This window comes from Copidosoma floridanum, unplaced genomic scaffold (genome assembly GCF_036245765.1).
Source record: "Copidosoma floridanum isolate Cflo_tuat_1 unplaced genomic scaffold, Cflo_Japanese_pri ptg000009l, whole genome shotgun sequence".
Classification (NCBI taxonomy): domain Eukaryota; kingdom Metazoa; phylum Arthropoda; class Insecta; order Hymenoptera; family Encyrtidae; genus Copidosoma; species Copidosoma floridanum.
The window spans coordinates 6,574,276-6,593,168 of record NW_028321886.1 but is presented as its reverse complement, the minus strand read 5'-3'; the positions used below and the strand labels follow the sequence as shown (position 1 = coordinate 6,593,168).

Below are 18,893 nucleotides of genomic sequence, written 5' to 3'. Positions count from 1 at the left end.
CTCCCCCCCCCCCATACGTTTGGCTCTTTTTCCTCGATAAGCCGTATGCACCCCGACCGATATATGCCTTCCTTATAATACTTTCGCATTTTTGCGCTATATATACTCTTGCTTGCTTGTCTTGCTTCGGATAGAGGAGCGAGGAACCCCTCTCCACTGGCTTTTTCAAGCTTATATCCCAAAAAACTTTTCACTCGCCTCCTCCTCCTCCTCCTCCTTTGCAGCGCGTCCTTATCAAACATTAGCCACTATACCCTGTGCACAGCCTTTCCTTCATTTTTTGTTGTTGTTGTTGTTGTTGTTGCTTTTTGTTTCAAGATACACGCAAACAAAAACCTCCGCTTTTTCAAACTAATCTGCTGCCAGACGGTTTCCCCTGTATGGATTATTATCTTATCTCGAGCCTGTGGGTGATGGCTATACAGCAAAGATCGACTTACACATCGATTTTCGCTCCGAAGGAAAACTATAGGGTTTCAACGATCCTTTGCCCATGCAGCTTCAACCCTCGCGCTATTAATCACAGGTTCAGCTTTCCTTTCGACTCTAATAGACGATGATGATTTGTAATTGAATAACGACGGCGGCAAGATCGGAAACTGCGAGCGTCGTAAATAACAACCATACGTCATCCGTCCGACAAGTGATGTATACATGTAAAGCGCAACAACAGCACGTTGATTTTAATTATTGCACGCGTTCGGGGAGAAAGAGAGACTTTGGAGGGGGGAGGAGGGGGTGAATGATGATCGAGTCTTAGCTATCGCGTATCGGGGCAGAATCAAATGGTTCCGGCACATCCGCGACCTACAATGAGCAAGTACGGGCGAAGAAGAAAAAGCTGGCGTACAGCCCTATGCAGTATCCATTAAATATTTGTACGGGCGCTCTTTTATAAATTAATTGTCACACGTATGTGATTACCCCTGCGGTTGATTTTTATCGATGACGCGCAAGCAATGGTATCGGCTAAAAAGTCCTCCCCCCCTCCCTTCCGTCGAAATTATTCAAGAGCCGCGATGTATGGTGATCAAGTGAAAAAGGTAGAGCAACCGATTAATACTCGATTACTGCCAAGACTATCATTTTTAAATAAATAATCAGGGCAAAGGATGGGTCGTCGTCGTCCCTTCCTTTGCTCCTCCTCCTCCTCCTCGATTAAACGGACACGGTATAGGTATACGTACAAATATGGAGGCGCGGTTATCTTATAATTCACGAGGAAGAGCGACGCCCGTACATTATTGAACCAACTATATACATATACACATATGACTGAGGACCCAGTGGTGGTTATGCGGTATTACAGCTCACAGGACCGTGGCAACGATGACAATTAGCGAACAATGACACAGAGGTGCCTTATGGGGTGAGACGGAGCCCCCACTTTGACGGGACACGCGGGAAGATGTCGCGCAAGGCGGGGGACACTTATAAAATATTCATCAAAGGGCCGACGTCATCGACCGATCACCGCGCTCGTCCCGATACTTATTCTCGGAGGAGGAAGCGACAAATTATAGCCCCCACACCTGAGACAGCTATACCCACTGCCTGGGATATTTTGCAACATTACGTAAGTACACACCAATTGGCACGTGCCTTTTTGTTCCTCTCCCGGTATCGTTTTCACAAATGACCGCTTTTACCGTATACGCATATGGTACTTCACTCCCACCGTTCTCTCTCTTTGCCACTTACATCGAATAGTCCCTCGGTTGCAAAAGTACGTACCTATGTAATATTGAACAGTAAAATAAAAAGCGCAGGGTAATAATTCCAAGTCTTTGTCTCGGTACCTATTTTGGACAATTAAACGGAGCATCGCAGTCTCCTGTCAAGTTACAGGCACGTGTTTTTACGTGGTACATATACATTTATATTCGGAGCAAATTACTCGGTAAATTATTTGTGAGAGAACGCGTTGTCGTGTTCATTTCTTTGCTCTCGAGAGACAGAGAGATAGTGTCCGTAAGCTACGCACTGCCGATGGCTGGCGAGACAGAACCGCTCGGCTAACGAGCTAATTCCCAGCAAATATTTGCACCCATCATCCGGGCAGGCGTCAAGGATCCCCCCGCAGGTGTGCGCGTCTCTCTGTCCGTCGCGCCGCGCGAGCGACTCTCGTACATAAACACACATAACAGCCGCTGGATTTCAGTCAACAGACGAAACGAGGTGGGTGTGTATAGAAAAGGCTCGGGGATCGACGACTTGTAGGCGAAAGAGAGAGAGAGAGAGATTGGGGGGGAGGGAAAGGATGCGCCGGCAAATTTCTAATCAGATTACCGTGGATTAGCAAAGTTCGTTTGTTCTAATGAAATTCGTCTAAATTAACGTCGCGGGAGGCACGGCAGCCTCGAGGAGGAGGGTATTAACTAGGAACTGGGAGGCAGGAAGAAAGAAAGAGAGAAACGGGGTACGTCACGGAAAGGCTGCGCGCGTAGGTATATATATGTATAGGCTCGGCTGCAGCGGCAACTCGAAATCGAGTTACGCTGATGAGAGAGAGAGAGAGAGAGAGAGAGCTGCGGATCATTAAACGCGCGGGCGCGAAAAACAAAAAAAAAAAAAAAAAAAAAATTAAAGGAAGAGCTCGTTTGCAGCCGGGCCGGGAAAATGAGCGACCGCGAAACTTTTCGTGGATCTGTAATGTATAGAGAGTTGGGATGAAAGAGAGAAAAAAATGCAATCTGTACGACTGCACAGAAACGTCGACACATTTTTACTCGTCACCAGTGTTTTACGAGCTTTTGTTTGAATCCAAGCTTCCAAGTATATAACTCTACGTCGTCGAATGGATAGAAAAAAGGGGACAAGCTGCTCTAGACGATGGTAAAATTATCGGGATAACAACAAATAAAACCCTCACACGTGAGAGTAAATTCTTTTTATTTTTGCCAAATTAATGATTACAGTTCCATGCGAAGGGTGGATACATGGTGTAGCCAAAGTTGAACGGGTAGAGGAGAGGGATCATCAGTCTGGGGATGTTCGTACAAAGGAAAGGGATATATCGTACAGCGTGCACACGGAGGGAGAGAGAAATTTGCGCCAGTATGAGGTATATGTGTATGTATACGGACAGGAAGGGGAGGTCCTCGGGCGCGTCGTCTCTGGGCGAATAAATAGATTTATTTGTTTACGATAAATTGATGCTACCGCGTGGCGTTGGTATATAACACACCCGTGTAGCGTACGCGTGCAATATAACAAGGATTGTACCTATATGTTTTCACGCGTATACAGCGGCCGCACCTTCGTATGGATGGGGGATCGGATTGTTTCGAGTTTGCACAACAGCCAAGTAACGGCAGTCTGGCAGCGATACTGTTGACGCTTTCTGTTATACTGGCACGTCATTATCACTTAACGAATCGTCTATACGAGCTATACCCCACCGCCATCGCGCACATGTATGTGCACCAATGGGTGGGGGTGTACGTTTATATATATACATATATTATTACCTGCAACATCTACGTGATAATCAGTAGCTGATGCCAATAGAGACTTATAAAGAGTCCGGTTAATTTAATTTATTTTAATAAAAACGTAGTGGTACACGTCCATCGCGTAACAATTCGCGTAAATGCGTATTCATGTTAACAAAGAGGGACAGGCACGCGATAATTATACATCGCGTCGTTAAACACATTCTAGCTCTTGTGCAACGATTTACAATATCTGCGTCACCATCTGTACGTTACACAATATAACCCTCTGAACTTCCCTCTTGCGTTTGCTCGATAAGCAAAAAAAATAAATAAAAAATGGAAAAAAAAATAGAAGCGCACATACATTACACACGCGACATGACTGCTACAGCGTTGACTCGCTCTTTTATTGTACAATGGAGCGAATAATAATAATACGCAATTAATGCAAAATAGACGCACACGTGCTCGATGCTGCGACGCGAGGAGATGATGACGCAACAACAATTAATATAATTGCGCAACTGCTGCACTGCACACATCTGTATATATATGTATCGTATGTAATGTGCTCGAGTAATTCTGAAAAGCAGAAGAAGAAAAGAGGGAGGATGAAAAAAAAAAAAAAAAAAAACGTATGTATAGTAACATCATCCGCTTTTGTTAGCGCAGTTTCAGGTAGCGGGGAAGGGGGGAGGGGCACATTCTTTTACTTTAATTTTTGCAATTTCGTTAAAAGGCCGCTCTACAGGTGACTCTGAAGGGTTCTCATACGTATATATACATGCAATATATACTGCTGCCTCCTCGACTCGGTAAAACCCCCTTTTCATTTTTCCTCTCCCCTTTTTTACCTTCCTCTTCCTCGAAGGTTTCCCCCCCCCCTACTTGGGTACATCAGACAAGATACGCGAGTCGATAATTTTGAGGGCATTTTCGCGGGTATAGTCGACTTTGAAGTTGGTCTGAAGCGATTTTGTGTCTTGCGTGATCGTAAATTTACTTTCGACCCTTGTTTGGAAAAAAAAAAAAAAAAAAAAAAAATTTCTCTATTTTAGCACCGATTTTTCGATCTGCATCACGTCAATCTACTGCTACAAAATCAATCAACTGTCTGAGATGCAGAAGTACCGAGCTGTGGGCTATAATGTACGTATACATCGCCTCATAGCGGGACAACTCATCCGAGTGGATGTAGGTTGTTTTTTTCTCTTCATCACCAATCATACGTAAACGAAAAGTGCAAAAAAAAAAAAAAAAAAAAAAAAAAAAGGTACCGATGCGTGGGGGAGTAGGTATATATATATATACTAAGGTTCGCTAATATCCGCACTTTTGCACGAATCGGCGGAAGCAGCGAACGCGCCCCGAAACGATCAATTCGCGAGAGATGGAAGGAAAATTGTTTGACTGGCGCAGCTACAACAGCAGATTGAATTTCGCGAGGTAATCCAGTCTTAATTACAGTTGCTCCGTCAGCTCGACCGAGCGAGACACACAAGCGCCATGCAGCCATGCACACACACACACGCGTGTGTGTAAATGCGTATACGAATTAAGAGTGAGAGCGCGGGCCGCCACGGGAAACGGGATTGCACGCCTAATCTCGTTTGCATCCACATATTTTGCGCCAACGTCGCGCTCTCAGATTCTCCTCGTACCTATATCCTTCGCATTTACATACAGGTACCTGTGGGGTGAACGTTTCTCTCACCCCCCTTTGGCATCCCTTACGATTCAACGACGCTCACACGTATATCATATACCCATGCATGCGCTTCATAGAGGGAAGCGAGATAATTACCCATTTTTGCAAAGTACCCAACTACATAAATATATATATATGGTGAAAAAAGAAGGGACGATTACAATGACGCTTGTATGATTCGACCCAATAAAATATATGTATATTTATGTTACGTTACGTAAGGTCACGTTGCTTTTGTTGCGCAACGTTATCGTCAACATTCAACATTTATAATGAATTTACCTACGTGTGCCGTACATGAGGCATATCACTGAAATTGATAATCCCCATGCTGCTGAATAATCACGCTTTCAGAGGCACGCATTGAATTGTTTTGAAGTAAAAGTATATACCGGCAGTGAAACAATCGACATTACATAAGTTGTTCTTAAAATGCCTTATCAGAGGGGATTGACATCTTTTCTCTTTTTTAAGCCCCTAACTTTGTAAAATTATAGATAATATGTAAACGCCAATTACAAACATGTATTCAACAAATACAATGTATTGGTATATAAACACGATGTACCACATGTTCGAGTTTTCCATGCATATTATCAATCACACGTGTACATAATTATGATCAAGCTGTGATTTCGTTTAAGAATATGTGCATAAATGTTGTATGAACAACTTTTGATGCAAAATATCTATTACTACCTCGAAAAAAAAAAAAAAAAAGATTCTGCTTTAAACAAACAGTAAAACTGGCGTATATCTCCAACTCGCAATTGATTCATATACCATAAGACAGTTTAAACTCAAAGGAATCGGCTCAAACGCAGCTTCAAACGCGAGTCGAAGTCACAAGGGGGTAAAAAAAAAAAAAAAAAAAAAAGTGGGTAACATACACAAGTATAGTTACAGAAGGGGGCTGGAAAGGGCAAACGTTGCAGTACAGCAACATGCCGAGTGCTGATTGGGGTCGTCGTGAGGTGAGAGCCCTATAAGCACGAGCTGCGTCAGTTGTAGGGGGGAAAAAGAGTCGCATGTACCTACACTGCAGTACGCCCGCGTGAACTTAAATGCACACGCCAAACATCCGGCAGAAATATTTGAACTCGAGTTTTCCCAAACTCAACAACGACCGAGTGCTATTTCGAGGAGCAGCAACGTATATAATTATATATGTACACTTACTTCAGCGTGTCCACTTAACTTGCAAATTTAATTGTCCCTTGTTATTATTGCAGGATTTGATGGACGAGAGATTTGCCGCGATAGAGATGACTGTGTGGTCATATTTAAGATTGCAGAGCTTTTACTCCACATGTACATACATATAGAGATATTTAGGTACGAGATAACTGTTTACACGGTATGCGTATGGTGGAATAAGTTATTTCATACCCGCGCTATACCGTATAGCCGAGGGTGAAGAAGGAGGGACACTAGCATTTTCTTCCTATCGGGCAACAGTAGCGGAATTCGGTGATTGTATTATATGTTACGCAGTAGTGATATGTACGAGTATAGTAATATGGTGGTACATGATGAGTGTGGTTATAGCTGCTACCAACTGGATCGTCGAAGCGAGATAACGTAATTTCCGTGATTTAATTTTACGCCGTGGTAGCAACAACGGCAACAGCACTATCCGACTCGTATACCGTCGAGGCTGGATTTCAGTGCGACAAAGCGCTCAACTAGATTGTATTAATAATCACGATTAATCCGACGAAAACTAATTTGCCGTATTCCAACTGTATATGGTGTATACCTACCTATACCTCCCGATTTGCGACATTGGGACTTTGGAAGTAAACGCGCTGCATATACGTATAATAACAATCGTTCAAACTACGAATGTCCCACTTTATTTGGAAAATATTCGTATAATATATATATATACGTATAAAAGTGTAAAAATATTCAACAAACAATAACATCGATGGATCCATGAATTAATTAGCCAACCGCGTAACGCAGTGAAAAAACTTTGTACATCTGGATGAAACGAGTGCAGGTAGGTTTATTGGGCGCGGAACATCCAAATGTATCGAAGAGGCAGTGAAAAAGAAGCAAGAAAAGACGAAAAGTTGCCAAGAGGGAAAAAAATAGTCGGAACAATAAGTACATGCGTGGGATGAAAAAAAAGGCTGCGGCAGATGCAAAAGTTTTTTCATCCCTCCCATTATTCTCGGTCTCCCAGTGGCCGCTTCGCTGTGGCCATATTCTTTGCATAGATGCAAATTGCAACAACGGCGTGTATGTGTATATACGTTTGCCTTTACTTTGACCGTAGGTATATTGTAACAGTAGCAGCAGCTACAACAACAGAAGTAGGTACATGTATGTATTATACACGCAGCAGCAAACGCTCGCTCGCGAAGGTCGCGGGCGATATTTCATTCGATATTGCGCGCCGGCGTTATTTCTCTATTTCGGTGCACAAGCAGCAGTATATGGCAGGGCTGCGAGAAAGGGGCGATGGGTAGGGGGGGGGAGGACAAGCGAGGGTGCCCCGGAAAATAAATTGTTTAATTTATATTAAAAATAAATAGCAGCCGAGCGAGCGAGGAAGCGCGCCGGGCTCCGTACTCCCGACGGCGCAGAAATATTACTTTTAATATTAGCATTTCCAACGCTGCTTGCTCGCCCCGCTATAACGCTGTGTATAGGTATATAACACGTATATATATATACCTACTCCCGCGAGTACGTTCGTTTAAAAGCGCCTATATATATATATATATGTATGTACAACCGACTACTCCCTCGCCGTCTCTCGTTGGACTACCGTGATAATATATAACACTCCCCACCTCTCGCACCATACCTATATAGGTACTCCCTTAGCGTCCGAGTTGTGTGCGCACCGGCGAATTATGTGTAAAATCGTAGCGATTTATCGTCTATCGAGCTAGGCGCGAGCAATCCTCCTGTACCAGCTCTCCATTCGGACGTGCTTTTTCTTTCCTATATATGCACGAGCACCGATACACCTGCTACGAGGACTTGAGTTGGGACTATTATGGTATCGCTTCTTCTCCAGAAACTTGAGGTGGAAAAGATTTTCTACTACTTTTTTTTTTCTCTCTCTCTTATACAGTAGCTGTTATTTATATGCATATTTCGTTGATGCGATTGGAGATAGCTGTCAAAAATATTTTTTAGATGGTGCTTTGTTTATTTTTTTGACGATTGTTTTATAAAATCCAATTTTAAAAGCAAAAACAAAATTTAACCAATTTTCTTACCAACGGTATTGTTTATTCCGAACTTAAGTGGGAACATTTTAATTTCACGCTGAAGTTGACGAAAAAAAAAAAAAAATCATTTCGGGCGGATTACAGTATTAATATCAAACGACCCTGGCAACTTTTTTTTTCCTTCCCCACAACAGTGGAATAAAAACCAATTTTACGCACATTGACCTGAAAATTTTATTGCACACGTAGATGCAATTTTGACTTCAATGACTTCGTACCGTGGAACTTGCTTTTTTTTTATTGCTTTTTTTTCTCATAACAGCACTCAAAAGCTCAGCAATATAAGGATAATTTAAATATTATTGCAACCAAGATGAGATAAACAAGCAGCTACTTTAGTGTTTATTGAAAAACCGTTATTTGTATGCCGTAAAAAATAAAGTAGGCATACAACTAATTTCATCAACCATTTGCTTTCTACCGAAAACATCCGCGAAAAAGCTCACGTATGAATAGCCGTAACTCTGCCGCGTAAATCTTCGAGCAGAATTATGCAAAGGGAAGGAGGGGGCGAATAAAGTTTCGACCATTTTGCACACACGCTCGGGGTAAAAATTTAATTACACAATCGCGCCGGCGTCCGATCCTCCCGGGTGATATTAAAATTCTCTTTTAAATTCGATTATAAGTTATTAAGGCGATAATTTAAAAATATAATTATGAAAGCACAAACTGCCCGCTCTGCTGGGTCCTCCATGCGTATCCAGCGGAACATTTAAAAATTTTTCAATCCAGCGGCTCGGTCGGCCGCGCGGTCAAATATCGCCGGGTCGCTCGGAGAAAAATTAATTTGCGAAAATTCGATGAAAAAAAAAAAAAAAAAAAAAAGTGGTCCGAGTAGCCGAGCCGTTGCGAAGGGAACGAGCTAGACGGAGAAAAAAAAATTAGGGTGGAGAGCGAGTAGTGTCGCAGTCCCGTTTTAAAAGGATTTCCGCTTTAATTAAGGTGATGAAAAAAAAAAAAAAAAAAAACGTCGCGGAAACTCGTGATTTAAATAAAATTGAAATAAAATTGGGAGAAATAAAAAAGCTTTTAAAATAAAATGTTGATGGGCTGTTTAATAATTCAGAACAGACGGTAGGCAAGCGGAGCAGGGAGACACGTAAAAGGGTAAGTTTTTCATACGGTATACCTATACAGCACTAGCAGGAGAAAAATATATAAAAAAAAAAAAAAAAAAAAAAACTGTATCGAATAGCTTTCTCTCTTTTTCTCCTCTGAGGGCCTATTTGTCAGGCGCATTATTAACGCACGAACGGTATAAATACACGATGGACGGCAGAAACAGCGCGGGATATATTGTACGTGCAGAAGAAAGAGTTTTCGTTGCGCTTGTATGGAAGAATCAAACGGCCATTTGGCAAAAAGGGCCGAGCATTCGCCCGTTTGACGAATCGCCCAATCAAAAGTTTTGCAATAGTCGAATATGTATTGGTACAATACCTATGTACAGAGGGTTAGATGGGTGACAGTGAAAGCTTCCCTGCAACGTCATTTCGTCGCTCGTCCCTTCCTTTGTGTCACCGATACCCCGCAAGCGCCTCCTACATACATTTTATTGGATTTCTCATTCAAATACAAATTGTCCCTCCGCCACAGGTGCTGGTGGCTGTGAGTTGTGTTGTAAAAAAACAAAAACAGTGCCCTTTGTGTTTACTGGTAACCCTACAAATATGATGCTTTGAGACACGATGCTGCTTACCCTTTATTCTTTACGTTTGGTGCTTCTATTAGGATAATTTCATAATGCGTATGATCGATGCATGTGTAGTGTATAATATTATATGCTCAGTCGGCATCGGGCGTTCAGAGGTATACCTCCAAGGGGGCTTCGTTATCTCGTCTCGCCCGTAAATAGGCTCTCAGGACGATTGACAACCATACCTATACCACGATATAGTGGCAGCAATACGTCTGTTCGTTCATTATTATAATAGCTCGGGGTGGTGCGTATTTAGAAGTATAGCTTGGTGTATCGTAGGATACAAATTTTGAAATGACTCGTCAAGTATATTATACGAGACGTACATGTGAAATTGACAGTAAAACTTAACAATCTCTTAAAAATTTGGCAACATAATATCTAGTACCCACATAAATTTACGGAAGAGAAAAAAAAAAGTGAGAAATGATGATGTGTATCCAAGGAACGAATGGAACTATTATGAAGAGTAAAATCAACGGGCATGAGATTTGTTTTTCAGCAATAAAGACACGACGTGCCTCGTAATATTACCACCCCTACGAGACAATATACATAGGTACACCTGTAGCTGCTGATGCGGGCCGTTATCGTAGCTATACGGTCTGTGTGTAATAGCTGCTGCATAATTTACCCAAATTGTGAACACTAATTCTTACTGGTATACGTGTATAAGTTACAGGGAGTGCAGGTTAATGCTTCGTAAGCGTACGATGAAAGTCCCAGGCGTCGAAAAAATTAATGAAAGTTGGAAGAAAAAAAAAACTTTGATCGATTCAACGTTGACGTGGCATGTTCATTTATATAATATACAGGCACGTTGTAGTTGAATCATTCTGCCGATCATTTTCCTACACAATAAACGGTAGCAGCGTGAAATTTCATCCTCCGACCAGCGGCGAAACACATATCCCAGTGTATAAAACATACCCCATAGTGTACAGAGAGGGAGGGGGCCATTTCAGCAACGAAAAGAATACAGAGCTAACATGGGAGGACTTTCACACACTGCGGCGGAGCAAAGCCGCCGATGCAGCCGGGCGATAAGGAAAATCAGAGCTCGTCTCCTTGTGTTGGTTTTTTTTTTCCCCAGTTGCAACGCGCGGGTGTATCGAAGCGGCAAAAGTTCCATTTTAAAATAATAACAACAACGGAGAGGATGCACGCGCAGAGCCCAGCTGGATTAGCATACACCAAGTGAGCCAGATCCGCGGCGCGAGATAGCGTTAATTGTTGCCTTGTAGACGTTGATTGTCTACTAATGGCCGTCTTCCGCGGCGAATCGGATTCCCTCGGCTACCCCCCTTCTCCGCGAGACGACCTCCACGAGCGACGCAGATGTTACTTCTCCTCGCAGCCTCGAGTATATTATACGATGTAGCGTCCGGCTGCTGCGATATACAACTTTGTGCATCTGTATATTATTATACACACATCACTTATGTCCGAGGTGAGAAGAAAAAAAAAAAAAAAAACAACTTGTGTATATAATATATACACGTGTGATTGAAATCGAGGCGAGATAACAATTAACCCGCTCCGCTGGGCAGCCGCGCGACAAAGTCCAGCGCGAGCGATTCGCTCGGGGCGAAACGCGCCAAACGAGCCGTTTTATCTCGTATGGATGACGACGCAGGGCGGCAAAACACGCACGCGCTTTATATTCGTGTACGCGAGGCTGGTGTCCGGTGTAGCGCGCGATCGAGCGATCATCGATCGGCCCGAAGGCGAGAATGGATAATTGGAGCCGATGTGAGCGGGGGCGGGCGAAACCTATTAAAATCGGAACGCTATTAGCACGGGGGTCGAGGAGGGTAAGGAGGGTAGACCGAAATCCAGCCGAAGCCTCGATTATCATCATTATCATTAGAATGTGTAAAAGTGCTGGGCGAAAAAAAAAAAAAAAAAAAAAAGAGTATTTACCGTGTAGCCACCGATGCGTGTCTTTCCGTCGGCGTAACGCCGATTATTTTCATTATTCTCTCGATGCACCGGCCGAGTGCATAATATTGCTTTTGATTTCCGCTCCCGATAGCCCGGCGTATACATATACTGCCGACGATCTATATTCCGCGCAGGACCTTATCGGCTCGGCTCGATCGGGACCCTCTTGTGTGTATATGCTATATACACGTGCTACACCGTTTCCATCTCCTTCGATATTTTATCGCGAGAACGAAGGCGCCTCTCTCTCTCTTTGGGAAATATTATTTAAGCGCTTCCTGGCATATAAATACTCCCAGCCGCGATGATAATTAAAGTGTCTCCCTCTCCGCACAATGTACAATACACCTCGTACGCCGAGGCGCGTTTTTATCACTACGGCCGATCGCTCGCTCTCGATTCTCTCTTCTCGCGTACATCCTTTCCTCGCCGGCTTTTAGCGGCTCGTTTAAATAAAATAAGGAAAAAAAAAAAAAAAAAAAAAAACACGCGTCAACACTACCTCGACATAGCCCACCGTAGCTGTTACGGTTTACTCATAACGCACGTATAATATACCACGTAGCCGATTTATGCTCATGTCCGCTTCGTGAAAGTGGTTGGTGCTGTTGCGGTGCATATAATATACATCGATACTATGTGAAAACCGTATTTAATGTAACACAATCGGGTGCATCAGCTGTTCAAGCACACTGAGCTGTTGAAATGCCGATTTTTTTTCTCGCCTTGTTTCAAATAACCAAGCGAGGACACGTTACAATGTTTACGAAAAGCAAAATCTATAGGGGGCGGTATAAAAAGGAGTTTTGAAAAGGTGACATCAATCACGAGGCAATGTACACACATAGCCGTGAACCTATTACAAAAGCGTGTGAATATAATATATACCAGCGAACTGCGTGTGGATTACAACGTTTTCCGCGCGCTCTTCATCCCGGGGCGAGCGTTTAACGAAATATCTCATTTATTCGCTCGGCAACAGCCCGCGGCTCGAATATCAATAGGACACATCCACCGAAAAGAGATTAATCGCGCCCCCGCCGCGTCCCATTAAATTACAAAATAGCACGCGAGCAGCTGCGCTCACATACCCACAGACACACGCAATGGAAATACATATACCTTAATTATTCGTTTCTTCTATACTCCCCAAGCCGCAGCTGGTATGTATATAAAATAGAGAGCACAGAGAGAGAAAGGGGGGGGGGAGAAAAGACGACGAGCTGTCGTTGTAATTTGTTTAAACGGGATGATTAATTTTCGGCTCCATCTGCCAGAGAGAGAGAGGGGGGCACTTTAATTTTGGAACGAGTATGGTAATTGCCGGTGTGATTTTCAATGCATGGATTTTTCGTGGGTGGAGCATAAATCATTATACAAATGAAATTGCGTCTATTTATAGCGAGAGAATCAAGTATGTACACATGCGAGCTTCGTATAGCTGAAAAGTCGTCCCAAAGATTGAATCTGATGGAATCGATGTAAACGAAAAAATGAAAGGATATGATTATTTCAACGTTGACTCCTCGTAAGCTCACGCCTCTGCACGACCATCCGAGTGTTATCAAGCGCCAGACATCTATATGTATGTACATACTACATTCGGGTGAACCAACCGGGTCTTTTGACCCCCCCCCTTCTCCCTACATATATATATATATGATTACGAATTTCAAGGGTGACAGGTCGAATATGAAAATCTATAGGGGCCAAGTCTATTTGTTTCACCTATTTCTATCTGTACGAGATCTGTATAAGATCGCTAAAATGTTGTAATGTACAATTGTGCAATAAAATGTAAGGTGTAACACAACATATATAGCACTGACGGGGGAGTGAGACAGGGTCAACTATCCGATCGATTTCTGCGGTCCATCGGTCCACCACCGCCGGTCGACTGTGCGGCACCCGTATCTCTCTACACACACACATACACATGGAGGATAAATACGTGTGTGTACGTGTGCAGGGGCAACGGGAGAGAGAGAGAGAGAGACGAAAAGACAGAGGAGGGGGTGGCGGAGGCTCAGGAATGGATCGCTGAATTTCTCGAATAATTAAGTTAGTGCTCGGCTGGCGGTGCTACGTACAGCCGAGGGGGGGGGGGTGGCGGCCACCGGCGCTTACCTACGAACGCGCCCTCATACATTATGTACCGGTTGGTACATACGTGCTGCTGCTATACTCTAGGCAGAGTAGACGAGGAGGAGGAGGAGACGATGCAGTATATATACATACAGTACAGCGCCTAGTCCAAGCTCGATCGGAGTGGCCTTCCCAACGGTGCGAGCGAGCGAGCTACCGACTCCACCACCCCCTTCCTCCCCCGAACTTGGTAGCTCTCGCGCGCTATACACTCGGTGGCATTGGATATATACTTAATGAAGCGTAAATAATTGAGTAATGCGCTCCGGGCCGTTCGATCGCGCGGCATTCCTATTGGTCAGAATTAATCTATTCCGACGCATTAGCGAGAGAACGTACCCCCCTCCCCCCACCCCCCATTACCCTTCACCCCGACCCGATGTACGTCTATCTGCATCCCTGGTGCTTGGCTCTCTCGCCCAGAGATCGACTCGAGGAATACTCGATCGCTCGGCGAAAATTCGAAGCTCGTGTGTGTGTGTGTGTTTGTGTGCCGCGCAAGCTCTTGCCTCTGACCCGAATAAACTCGGCTACACGAGCGCACGGAGGGCTAACAAACTGGAAAAACAAAAAACAAAAAAAAATGGGAATGTACACCTGTTGCAACGGCCCTCGATTTTTGCACTTCCGGTGCATCTTTGAGGGTGGACGAGCATCGCTATGTAAGATGGATTACAACGTGGTGTAAATTGTAACGGGATATATATATTACAGTAACATGGGAATTAAACCGTACAGAGAGAAATAGGGGTGAGCCGAAATACCTATATGCATCGAAGACGAGGAAAGAGACGGGATGTAAAGGTGAAAGGTAAAATAATGTACACGTGTACGATACATATATATTATATTAAACTATAGTGCACGTGTGATGATGGGCGCGTGAAGAGCCCTAGGAAATTTTCCCGCCAGACAATAAGTAAGTAGCGTTCTCAGACGGCTGCCGGCGCTCTCCTCTCTCTCTCTACTTCTTTTTCGTCTTCCCTTTGCTCCCCGGCTCTTTTGGCATCGATCGTGTGTGACGATGGGCCTGCACGTGTATATAAGCACACACTACCGTATGGGCTGCACGCACACCCTTCTTCGCGCCCGCTCCGCGACATTAACCTTTCGAGTGCGCGAAGCGCTTTTTACTTCCCTCCCTCTGTTTCTTTCGATTCGCCCCTTCCGCCCATCCCTTGCTCTCTTGCCGCGATTACGGGCAGTTTCACACTTCCGAGCAAGCGATTCGCCTCTGCGCCCGCTGCTACTCCCACGTGCCCTTCTTTTCGTGCAGAAAATCGAGACTCCACACTCGTCTTACTCCAAAGAGATTTTTTTTTTCTTTCCCCTCCGATGTCAACGACTCCCGAACTAGCCGGCTAATTTTCGGGTCGAGTCTCACTCGTCGATGAATCGATAAATTCACATTTTTCAATTTTTCATATACATCATTTTTTTTTTTCCTCCCTTTCGGTTTATCGAATATTAATACTAATACTTTGATATCGTCTACCAGTAGCCTCGAAAAGGAATAACTCACACACACACGTGTAATTTAAATTTCGCGCTATTCTCGGATACTTTTGCGTTACTTTATCATGAGACTCGTGCGAAATCTGCATTACGACTTTCGCCACGGTTCACCTCATACAGCACGACTTTGGGCATTACCGTACACTACCACTACCACCAGCTGTCTCGAATATTTATTGCACCAACATTACACGTGTTCCATATACATATTACATTGGCATGTAATAATATGCACTTCCACGAGTATGTGTTTGGGATAAATGATGCCTGTTCGCATTATTTTACAACCAGCAGTATCTTTTGCTCGTACACGGCCGATAAGTAATGGCGAGGGGGAGACATACTATTAGATTTCGCGATCCGTGCTGCTGTATATATATTTATGTGATAGTGGAAGGAATGGAAAATTGAATGATTGTTAAAGTTGTTCGCTCTTATGGGTGATAAATACATTCGTATAATCAATGGTAACGCGAAACAAGTTCGGTAAGAGGATAAATTGTGTTTAAACTATACATTTTTAGAAAATTGGACAAATTTTTCAACCCTCGCGAAAGAGACATTAATTTATGGAATAATGCTCGGGAATATATAATATAGGGGTACTCTCCATAATTCGACCTGGGGTACACTTTGTTGATGAAATATTCATCACACCCGAATCAAACTCTGCTAATCCCTTCATAAATGCGTGATTGATGAATTTTGTTCAATTGAAATGATACAGACGACAAATAATGTGTATTATAGAGGTGACAAACAGGTTTATGCCCGATAGAAAGCGAAGAAAAAAAAAAAAAAAAAAAATTCACCATGCCGAGCATTATGATTTAATATTGATGCACAACTCAATTTTCGACGATTAGGAAAATTACGAGAGAACTAAAGTACCTGAAGAATAGTATAGGAAAAAAGTTCTTAAATATTTGTGCATAGTTGTGTGAGCGGTATAATACTATGAGGGCTAGAAACGCGCGCCCAGAAGGTAATAGTGCGGTAGCACACCAACAGCAGCAGCATATTGGGTATGAGAGCTGAACTTTTTTTTTTTTTTTTTTTTTCTGACATGCTCGACACGGTCGAAACGCAGGGAAGGCGACAAAAGTGAGGACAGCCAAAGAAACCAAAGACTACGACGGCGACGGTGAAACAGAAGGTGGGAGAGGGGCACAAGAAAGAGAGAAGAGCGAGAAAGAGAAAGAAAGAGAGTTAGCGCGCTCGAAGTATATCCACGGCACTTTCTTTGATGCCGGGGTGCCACTTGGGCAGGGAGAAAGGGAGGGTAAGCTGCAGTAGCCGAGTTTGGGGCACAGTCGGGACATCAAAGAGCGAGGTACTCGAGGCCAAGATTCGCCCTTCTTCCACCCCTTACGTGTCATCCCCCATCTTTCCACTCTACCTCTTCCAGCGCTCCTTCCTCTTCTTCTCCCTTTTTTTTTTTTTTTTTCTTTTCTTTTTCACCCACACGTATCTCTCTCTCTCTCTTTCCCTTCTCTTCCCTCCTCTTCTTCAGTTCCTCTTGCCTTTTGCCGGCTCTCGCGCCCGATGACCTCCGCCGTGCTCTGCTACCCCTTCGTTGTCGCTTTTGTTCCCTCTCGACCGGAATCCGGCTCACTTTACGCGCAACCCCTCCCTCCTCCGTTTTTTTTTTTTTTTTTTTTTTTTTTTTTTTTTTTTTTTTTCCAAAGTAGCCATCAGCTGGATACGTGTGTATACATCCAGCGAAGGCCTCCTCGAGAGCGATCGGCAAAAATCCGCGAATTCCGGTGTGAATACCATTTTTACGCCCAGCTCGAGTCACGCCAACTGACGATCTGAAGATTTGCATATCCTTCCTTACATCATAAATCATCGGCTTTGATTATCCAAACTACCCCTCCTCGCCCCTGGGCCTTTTTTTTCCTTCCCTACCAATATAATTAACTGTACATATACTTACGTGGCTGTTGAATAATCAACATTACACGAAGCATTTTTTAATTTTCATCGCAATATCAATCGTATGAATGAATATAAGATACGCGAGGCTAATAATACCCACTCGACGACATAGTACACATCATAATGTAATTATTTGTTTTTAATCAAACTGTACATACACCCGTACATGTATATAAGTACACCGCGTCCAACTTTCACGCTGTAATCGATTAAAATATTGATTATCCGATTATCGGTCATATTAATCAAAATCACCCGCGTACGTGGGTATACATATAGAGCCGGGATCGACGAGTCGAAAACGGAACTATCTCTTTGGGGGGAGGGGGTGGCGATAACAATCGGCCCGATATTATTGCGTTTAACGTATGAATTCCTGTGCGGAACTGCACGTTGCTTTCACTGGAAATATTTGCACTAGGGCTCCCCGGGGTTCATCATCGGATATCCTATATCTACTTTATCACCCAACTCTCGTACGTGCCCTTACAATTGACCAGCGCGCGCAGAGTCTTACGTATATTATATACCTACACGCGGCAAGCGAAAACGTTTGTCCTGCACTTGATTTCATTTTCGATTTCAAATGGCGCGCCCGCAACGAAATATTGGTGCAGGGCTTTTTTTCGTCTCTCTCCCTGCCTCCCTCGTCATCATCGAGCAGCCATGCAGGGAAAACACCCCGAGCACGTTTAAAAAAGCCCGTTTATTTTTTTTCCATTCGCGAGGGCCTCTCGCTCATGACCAACGCAATCGAGCGGAGATAGCCCGATTAAAGATTAATGACGAATATCAACAAACGCGAGCTGGGCAACCACCACCACCCCCAATCAATATCTACCGGGGCGCCAACAACTCCGCGCTTCATTACTCGGAATTGAAAAATCGTCCGCCGCTGTGCATTAGTCCGGTTGGTAATTAGAAATATCCACAGCGCGCGGGGCTCTTTTTCGACGAACGAGGAAGGAAAAAAAAAAAAAAAAAAAAAAAAAAAGGGACAAATAACAAAATCGGCAAATGAGCGAGCCTTCCATCCCCCTCGGGCTCTTTGATCGACTGCTTTTTTTTTCTCCCCACCGCTGCGCCAGCAATGTAACGTAGGGCGGATTATTTAAAGCTCGTAATAACGGGGCGTGAATTATGGAAACGCGGGCCGGCTCTTCGGGACGGAATTGACTTCTGTGTCGCCACAGCTGCGAAGAGGGGAAGGGGGGGCTTGCGTGATTGCCGAGAAACAAGAAAATTTTTGT

The 18,893-nt window shown here is 43.8% G+C and overlaps 1 protein-coding gene across 1 annotated transcript in view; it reads right to left on the bottom strand.

The window, feature by feature from the left end:
- The window catches only part of LOC106635937 (protein bric-a-brac 1), a 177,553-nt gene that overhangs the window by 12,921 nt on the left and 145,739 nt on the right, over window positions 1-18,893 (bottom strand). The gene's annotated exons all lie outside the window — the stretch shown is intronic.